This window comes from Hevea brasiliensis, chromosome 13 (genome assembly GCF_030052815.1).
Source record: "Hevea brasiliensis isolate MT/VB/25A 57/8 chromosome 13, ASM3005281v1, whole genome shotgun sequence".
Classification (NCBI taxonomy): Eukaryota; Viridiplantae; Streptophyta; class Magnoliopsida; order Malpighiales; family Euphorbiaceae; genus Hevea; species Hevea brasiliensis.
Genome location: NC_079505.1, coordinates 50,650,256 through 50,660,375, shown reverse-complemented (window position 1 = coordinate 50,660,375; position 10,120 = coordinate 50,650,256). Strand labels below are relative to the sequence as shown.

At 34.2% G+C, this 10,120-nt stretch overlaps 1 non-coding gene across 1 annotated transcript; it reads left to right on the top strand.

The window, feature by feature from the left end:
- The first annotated feature begins 3,559 nt into the window (after positions 1-3,559).
- On the top strand, positions 3,560-3,666 carry LOC131172435 (small nucleolar RNA R71). The gene has a single exon (XR_009142912.1). It is a non-coding gene; the product is annotated as a small nucleolar RNA R71 (small nucleolar RNA).
- Positions 3,667-10,120: the final 6,454 nt, after the last annotated feature.

Sequence of the window (10,120 nt, the reverse complement as noted above, 5' to 3'; positions counted from 1 at the left end):
CATGACAAATAGTTAACGAAATCTTCAAACCATGGCAATGCATCAATAATAACCAACAATTGCTCATTTGAGAAAAATTCATCAATTGGCAATTCTTCTTCAATTCCATCTTTGCTCTTATGCTTAATCCTTGATAAATGGTCTGCTACAACATTTTTAGCTCCTTTCTTATCTTTTATTTCTAAATCAAACTCCTGAAGCAATAAAATCCATCTTATCAATCTTGGCTTGGCTTCCTTTTTATTCAACAAATACCTTATGGTAGCATGGCCTATATAAACCATCACCTTCAATCAAACCAAATATGACCTAAACTTTTCCACAGTAAACACCACAGCTAAAAAATTTTTCTCAGTAGTGGTATAATTCACTTGAGAATTATCTAAAGTTTTACTAGGATAATATATTGCGTAAGACCTCTTCTCCTTCTTCTGACCAAGAACAGCTGCCACAGCAAAGTCACTAGTATCACACATAACCTCAAATGGAAGTGACTAATCCAGAGGTTGCATAGTAGGTGTTGTTGTTAAAGCTTCCTTCAACCTGTTAAAAGAATCAAGACAAGCTTGGTCAAAACTAAAAAGAGCATCATGATTTAATAAATTAGCAAGAGGTTTAGCAATTTTTGAGAAATCCTTTATAAACCGCCATTAAAAACTAGCATGCCCAAGAAAACTTCTTATTCCCTTCACTGAAGTTGGTGGAGGCATATTCTGAATTACTTCTATCTAGGCTTTGTCCATTTCAATTCCTCTATTTGACACCAAATGTTTAAGAACAATGACTTTTTGCACCATGAAATGACATTATTCTTAATTTAGCACCAAATTTATTTCTTTACATCTTTTAAGCACTTTAGAGAGGTTAAATAGACAATCATCAAAACAAAAACCATGTACAGAAAAGTCATCCATAAAAACTTCCATAATTTCCTCAATAAAATCAGAAAAAATAGCCATCATACACCGCTAAAAAGTAGCTGGAGAATTACATAGGTCAAAAGGCATTCTTCTATATGCAAATGTATCATATGGACATGGAAATGTGGCCTTCTCTTGATCAGTAGGATGTATTGGGATTTGAAAAAAACCAGAATAATAAAAATATGAATGTTTTGCTAACCTCTCTAACATTTGGTCAATAAAAAACAAAGGAAAATGATCTTTCCTTCTAGCACTATTAAGCTTCCTATAATCTATACACATCCTCTAACCTGTGACTATTTTAGTTGGTATCAACTCATTATTTACATTTTTTACAACAGTCACACCTCCTTTCTTAGGGACTACATGAATTGGGCTAACCCAACTGCTGTCAGAAATGGGATAAATAATCCCAGTATCAAGCAATTTCAAAACTTCCTTCTTCACCAACTCTTTCATATTAGGATTTAACCTTCTTTGATGTTCTATGGTGGCTTTGAAATTATCTTGTAAAAGGATTTTATGCATGCACAATATAGGGCTTATACCCTTGATATCATCAATGGTGTAACCAATAACTTTTCTATGTGCTCTCAATTCTCTTAACTACTTCTCAACTTGTACATCACTCAAGCTTTCACTAATGATGATAGGATAAGTAGAATTAGGTCCAAGAAAAGCATATCATAGTGTAAATGGAAGTGGTTTGAGATCTACTGATGGTGCTTCCTTCTCATCTAGCAAAGGTGGTTGTGCAATTTCATGCTTCAATTCTTCAACTTGCAACACTTGATCTCTTGTAACTTCTTGAGTAGCTTCCAAAATTTGAGCAAAAACTATAACTTCAGGATTTTCATCTTTTGTTGTCTTACTATGCACCAAACAATTCTCCAAAGTGTTTTTAGGTTACCTTTTTCTAAACTCTTCTTCTACAATTTCATCAGTGACATCTATCCTTAGACAAGAATCAACTTCATGATGTTCTTTACAACTTGATTCAAATTGAACTCCACCTCATCATCTCCAACTCTTAATGTCAATATACCATTCTTCAAATTTTATGATAACACCAGTTGTGGCTAAAAATGGCCTTCCTAGAATGATAGGAATGTGAACATCCTCTTTCATTCAAGAACCATAAAATCTATAGGAATGAAAATTTTCTAACATTTAAGGGCACATTCTCCAAAATTCCCACTTGATATTTAATAAATATATCAGCTAGTTGCAAAGAGATGGTTGTTGGCTTCAATTCCCTAACCTTTAACTTCTCACAAATGGATAGTAGCATCAAGCTCACACTAGCTCCAAGATCACATTATATTTTGCCGATGCTAGTATCTTCAATGTGGCAAGGAATATAAAAACTTCCTGGATCTTTCAACTTTGGTGGGAGCTTATTTTGCAAGAGAGCACTACACTCTTCTGTGAATGCCACAGTTTCATAATCTTGTAGCCTCCTCTTATTTGACAAAATTTCCTTCAAAAACTTGGCATATGAGGGCATTTGAGAAATTGCATCTATAAATAGAATATTGATGTATAACTTCTTCAAAACCTTTAGAAATTTCTCAAACTGCTTATCTAGCTTTGCTTTCAGAAACCTCTAAAGATATGGCAATGGTGGCTTGTATGGTGGTAGAGGCACATACTTCACTTCAACTTTTTTCTCAGCTTCTTTCTTCTTACTTACTTTCTCACTGACTTCATTATGAACTGAAGTAGACTCATTCTTGTCTTCATCTTCTTTCTTCTTTTCTTCTTCCACCTCATTTTTGTTTTCTTTTCCCACAATTTTCCCACTCGTTAGGATAACTGCCTTGTAATGTTCTCTAGAATTCTTTATTTGGCTTGCAAGTTTCTCTTGTGCTTTACTAGAAGAACTTGCTTGCTGAGCTATTTGATTTTTTAACATCCTGTTATGAGTAGTGAGTTGATCTATCTTTGAAGTTAATTATTGAATCATTTCTCCTTGTTTTTATTGAGCAGATAAGAAATTCTCCATCATAGACTTTAAAACTAAATCTTGGTCTGAAAACTAAACTGGTGATTGTGAAACGGGTGCATTTTAATTCCTTTGTGATGGAAATCTAGGCGATACTTTGTTTTGCTGAAAATTGTGCTGCTGTTGAAAATTAGTAGGTTATTGATAATTCTGCTATTGTTGCCCTTGTCTACCTCCCTAGGAAAAATTAGGGTGGTTCCTCCATGCCAAATTACATGTAGCAGAAAAAGGATTATCAACTGGCCTCTGATTATAATTCCCAACAAAATCAACTTGCTCATTGCCAAACTCTTGCCCATAAGAAACAAAATCATTGATACAATTCACATTTCTATACCAACATCCTCTGTATGACTAGTTCCTCTAACTGAAGCATCAATCTTCATGCTTAATTTATCCATTTTCCTTGTCAAAGCATCAAATTTGCCATTAAACATACTCATGGCATATAACTCATAAATACCATCACTTCATTCCTTTCACAGCGCCCTTATAAGCAATTTTATCCAATGTTAAATAAGCTTCATCTTGTGATCTCTCCATAAGTTCACCTCCAGAAGATGCATCAATTGTACTTCTAATAACTGGAGAAACACCATTATAGAAATGCTAAACTAACATCCATTTAGGGATTCCATGATGTGGGCATCTCCTTTAAAGATCCTTGTATCTCTCCCATGCTTCATAGAGACTCTCATCATCCCTTGGTCTGAAAGAAGTTAATTCATTCCTCAATTTTCCAATCTTGCTAGGAGGAACGTATTGAGCCAAGAAGGCTTATGACAACTCATCCCAAGTAGTTATAGACCCTAGAGGTAATGAATGCAACCACTCCCTAGCACGATGCTTCAAAGAGAAAGGAAATAATCTCAAAGAGATAGCATCATCTGACACTCCATTTATCTTTAGCATGTCACAAATCTCAAGAAACTATGCAAGGTGCACAAGTGGACTTTTAGTACGACCTACCCCAAGCTGTGCTTGTTGAACCATTTGACAAAGTGACGGCTTCAATTCAAAGTTGTTTGCTTCCACTCTAGGCCTTGTAATACTTAGCCGAAAATCACCAAAACTAGGAAAAGCATGATCCTTAACTAATATGTTATTATTGTTGTTATTTACCATAGCTTCAATCTCTTATTGTTCTTCTTATTGTCTTTGAATTCTAATTTCAGCTTTTCTTCTTTTTGATTCTGCTCTCAAAGCTTTTGCTGTCTTCTCAATTTCAAGATCAAAAATTAAATCAATTTCCTCACTTCTTATTCTTCTCATATAAAAGATAAGTACCTAAAAAACCAAATAAAGAAAATCTCAAAGTAAAATTGTAAACAAAAATTAAAAAATAAAAAATAAAATACCCAAATCAACCAAATGATCAATTGTCTAATATCATACAAAATCAAATCCCCGACAACGGCACCAAAAACTTTGTTCGATAAATCTGCAAGTATACGGTTTATTCAAGTAGTAAAGAAAAGATATTGTCCCACAGAGATTTGATGTTTGAGTACCAAACTATAAAAGTTTCGATTATTTGGGCTAACCAAAATTAAAGGATGATATGCAGTAATTTAAATTGAAATATGAGGAAATAAAAGTTTCAATTATTTGGGCTAACCAAAATTAAAGGATGATATGCAGTAATTTAAATTGAAATATGAGGAAATAATAATAAAGCAAGCAATTTAATTCCTAAATAGAATGCTAATTTATTAAATTACCAGCAAGTAAATAAAGAAAAAATTAATTAATGGCTAAGTTATTTCCAGAGTTGAGGTTCATGAAGTAAATTTTATTGGGATTTGGATAGGCAGAAGCAAGTTTAAGGGAAATATAAGTTTGAAGGAAGTTGATTCTGATTTCCTTTAATTTCTCTTTTAAGTAAACTAAAGAGCGTTTTAAAAGAAATTAAACCCCATTCTCATGCAATGTTTAATTATCCAAAACCCTTTAAGTACTTTAATCAACTTAAAATTCCTCTTAACCTACTAGTTTATTTCTAATACCAAGTGATTAAGTTCATTATCTTGATTATCTATCATAAATTTTTACCCCTCGGTCTTTTAATCTAAGATTAAGAATAAAACCCAAAGGTTATCAACAATGGGTATGTAAATAAAGCACACAAAATATGAATCAAAACTTATATATATATATATATATATTAAAATCTGGTTAAAACCAGTCAAAATCCACAAATAAAACTTAAGTTATTACATCCAATTCTAAAATCTTAAGTATCTACTCACTCATGTTTGTATTTACAAGTAGAAAATACGAAATAAAGAAAACATGAAAATAAGACTAAAAATAAAAGAACCCAGAAGAAGAGAATCCAAATCTCTGAAAATAGAAGCTAAAAAACATCACTCTGCTAGTGGTCTTCTTCCAAAGAAGGCATTCTTCCTTCCTTTTCTCTTTTCTGAATTTTTCTCTTTCTCTTTCTCCTCATGGTAAAAGTGAGAATATGATGTTTATATACCTCCTAAAGTTTTGCCCTAAAAGTAGTAACTAAAAGGATAAAGACAAAAGGTATAAATCTTTCGTTGAGGTCCTTGAAAATCTCAGCTGGTTTGCTTCCTTAGGAGATTTTCTTCATTTTTCTCACCACTTTTGTGACACCCCTTACCCGTGTACAGTATACCCGAGTAAGTAATGCCACACGGTATATCGGCACACTCTAATATTCCTCAGTTGATTTATATCATGCTTTTGCATATAATTTATGAAATACAATTTATTTAAGCCATTTATCAAAAGTATCATTCATTTAAGGTTCCGAAAATTTTAAAGAAAATCCTGCGGAGTACCGGCTAAAAATGGAGAAAACCGTTCTTCGAAACCTGTTAAAAACACTTCCAATATTTTTATTCCATCATCTCAAACTCCAATATTCAAAATCTCAATAATATTTCTCAATAGCAAATTCTCAATAATCTTTTCATTTCTCAACATCCATTTCTCATATACAAGCAATAAATACATGCTCAAATCTTGCATTCATAGTCATAACCTTCATTATTTACATGAACATCAAAATATATTACATGAGTTTAAATACATATGAAAAAGTAAAAATCTGCTACAAAATATCAAAATGACAAAATGACACCTAGTACCCTACCAATGCACTGCAGGTAGTGAGGTGACACGGACACTGAGCAGAACTGTCGGATGGACTCACCCAGTCTGTGGTCTACTGGGCTCACGATCGGGGTCTCCAGTACCTACGCGTGGTAAAAGCAACGCGCTAAGCAATAATGCTTAGTGGTGCAATAATATAATAAAAGAAAATAGCAAGAAAATAAATGTGTGTGAATGTATATGCTTTATTTGTTTGGTATTTGTATATCAGTTAATTTGTCCACTTTTATTCATTTTGTTGCCCCAAGTAACCTACACTAGACGACTGGACTGGATAACGGGTAAACTGGCACTGGGTACCTAGTACCTCGGGCCGTCACACCATCGGTCACATATGCATCTCGGTGTGCAGTGAGCACTAACAATTGTAAATAATCTTAGGCACAAGGCCAAGTCTCAATACAAAGTCAGAATGGCTAAAAGCCATGAAATCACAGAATGGCATTTTTGCCATGTGCAGTACTGCTAACTGAACCCTATTGGCATGCCAAACTATCCAAACCAATCTTGTTAGGTATACTAGGGCATTTGAAACTCTTAAATTCGTCAATTTGTGAATTTCAACTTTTTTGGTGTTACTATTCATCATTGGTCAACAAAAATGTTGACTTTTGGAATAAAAATATGTACATTGCCTTTGGCACTCCCAACATACCACATTTGGTGTTTAAAACTTGTTGGCATTAAGTGTTAATGAAATTTCAAAGTGTAACCCACACAAGCAGAAAATTTCAGTTTTGGTGAGTCAACTTCACTGTTCCATTGGACACTGTTACTGTTGGAATTTGAAGAAATGCAAAACATGAAAGTTGTTCCTTATTTTGTCTAGTTGAATTTTCTTTTTTGAATCACTCCATTTGGAGTTTTGTAGCTCCAGATATGGCTCAAAAACCCAAGCTTTCTGGATATGCAGTCTGCAGAAATTTACCATATCTACAGTGCATGAACAGTGACTTGAGTCACTTGGTTGAATGGGTTCTGGCCATAATTTGGGGTAGGTTCCTTCATGAAAGTTGTTTGTCTATGTCTTAACTTGTTGCTGTAAAAATTTCAGACCAATTGACCAAATCTACAGTGACTTATGGCCAAATGAACAGTTACTATTCATTTGGTCAAATTCTGCAGAGGCAGATTCAGGGTTCCGGATTGTGGCTGAGTTTTGACCCTTTTGCTTTGGTCTTTTGGGCATGGTTTCTTCAGCAAAAATGTGCCATTATAAGCCTAGTTTCATGTCCAATTGGCCAAACATCAATTGGACAAGCACAGCCCAAGTTATGGCAGTGCAAAGGGACTGAATTTTCAGTCCCTATGCTGCTGTCCTAGGGCAGTTTATACCTTGACTTTGCCCTACCATTTTTCAGTCCAAATTGTGTTCAACATACCTAAAATAGTCACTAATTGACCATTAACAAGTTCTCTAACAATTCCCTAAGCCAAATCACATTTTCACTCCCAAAACCCTAATCCCCATTATGAATTTACACAAGATGCATTAGTTAAGCACATTAATTCATTATCAATATGTATATACACTTCAAACACCATTTCTATTCCACTCTAAGCCCATGAAAACAATCAAATCCTCACTCCCAATAGGCTGCCAAAATTTACCTCTACCCTAGTATGCATAATTCCCTTCAAATCTCTCAATCTCTTAGCCTAACTTAATGTTTTAACATGAATATCCAAAGGAAGATGGAGAAAGATAGCACTAACCTCTTAGTGAGCAGAATTTTTTCTCATCAAATCTGAAATTTTCCTTTACTTTCTTAACTTTTCTTAGTAACCAAACACTTCCCCAAGAGGTGTAGACAATTTTTTTTTTTATGAAGGCAATTTAGGTTTTAATGGTGAGAATTCATGGGAATGAAAGAGAGAAAAAAGAAAATGTTTATGGAGGTGAGAGAGGCATTTTCGGCTGGTTTGGGTTAAGGTAGAAGACAACTGAATTTTATTGGAATTTATCTCATTTTATTTGTTTTAAATATGCTTGTTGAAATTTGATTGGTTGGAGGTAAGTGAGTGACATCATAATAGGTCATAATTTGCTTAATTTTTTATTTTACTTTTCTTTTCTTTTCTACCACATTTCAATTTAATTTTTTGCAATATTTCTTCATATTTTATGTCATATTAATTATTTACTCAACTGGACAAGTCGGCCAAAAATCACCTCGGAAGGCGAAATGACCAAAATGCCCTCCGTTTGGCTTAACGGGTCAAAATCGTCTGTACCGATTGAAAAATTTTTCTAGGTATTTTCTTGGCATTCTAATGCCATGGGAACCTCAATTACCCTTCTCTGGAGTCCCAAAAATTATTTTATAATTTTTCCCCCGGGTCTAGGGCTCCTCGTTGCGAGAACCGCAACTTCCCTCCGGTTACCCATCGCTAGGGCACCGGCTCGTTTAACTTGATTGTATTTTATTTCTAAAATTTTTACTAAATTTTTCTTATTAATATTTGAGTTAATTATGGTTCCTGACTTTCGTTTAAATATTTTTCTGGATGTTCTAGCTGTCCGGACCGACACCGGTCACCGGAACAGTAGAATGTACGGAGTTGCTACCGGGAGGGTGTTACAACTTTGAGCTTTCAAATCACCTTGAATTTCTCCCATATGTACTTTTTTTGCCTTTAAACCATATTAAAACCTATTTAAAACATCAAAAATCTAAAAATCAAATTTAATGAAACTAAAATTAGCAAATTAACTAAAATAAGATTAAAATCATAAAATTACTAAATTAAAAGGGCAAAATGGATACAAAACTACCCTAAAATATCTATATAAAATGAGTTTATTAGGGACATACCAAACTCAGACTCATCTAATGCATAAAAAAAGCAAGCAACCATAAGTAGATCCTGATGAAACCCTTACCATTGTTGCACTAGATCTATAACCGAAAGAGACACTTAAAAGTATATACATCCCAACCCATCAATGGGGAAAGACCATATCAAGCTAGGGAAGGTCCTTCCCATGCTTGGAGGCCACAGTCAATTGGCAGAGATGAGCGCTTTACCCTAAAAAAAAGAAAATCAGAGGAGGTACATTTGATGGCCATTACCGCAAATAAATAAGTTGCTTGTGAAAAGACTAAGGTATATTTTCCTAAAAAAAAAAATTCACATCAATTTCATGTTCAAAAGAAAGAATAGGTATTCGTTCTCTCGGTAGTGACATGAAACCCTCTTTTTGTATTCCATGCTTTGTTCAACATTGCTTTCACTGTGTTTGCACTAAAAGTCTATATTGAGATTACCTTCCCAACTAGCAAGGGCTTTTGTAGTTGTGCACTATTAATTGGTTCTGAGGTAAGTTATATGATAGACTCAAAGTAGTTAAGTTATTGTGCTTTATTAACCAACTATGATACATTAGCTTCAGCTGAATGCGCTTGGGTTAGGATAGGTATTAAGGCAGTTAGTGGTAGTAGGTGAAAGATATGTCTATGTAGTTAAGGATAGTAAAGGAAGAGATTGAAAGTGGGAGGTGAAAAAACTCGAAGAGAGCTAGAAACTATTGAAACTGCATGGACACAAACTCAAAATAAGGGATAAAACCTCAGACTAACCTCCCCTTTTAAGAGCAAACCTCTTTTCTAATAGCTAAATTTTTTACTCATAAGAGGAAGTGGGCCTTTGAGTTCATCGATTGTAAACATAGACCCATTCATGTAAGTATAAATTATATTTTTTGGCATGTGTCCCAATTATGTCTTTGGTTGCATCCAGAGTATGATAATTGTTTTTACATCATAATTTAACTATTTGTTTTAATGTGCAGGATTGGCATATTAAGCTTAAAGAACATGCATCTTAGCCACAAGAGAGGTACAATGAGCCTCCAATTATGGACGAGGCATAATTATTTTATGAGACCATAAATGGGAGAAGAAGCACAGAGTGTATGGAGTAGGCTCCCAGGCTTCTACATTTCTCCTTTAGTCCTCTCATGGATCTCCATTGATATCATCTTGCCAAAAGTTGGAGTTATTGGAGTAGGAGCTTCAAGAGCTATGGAAAACTATAGCTGAATTAA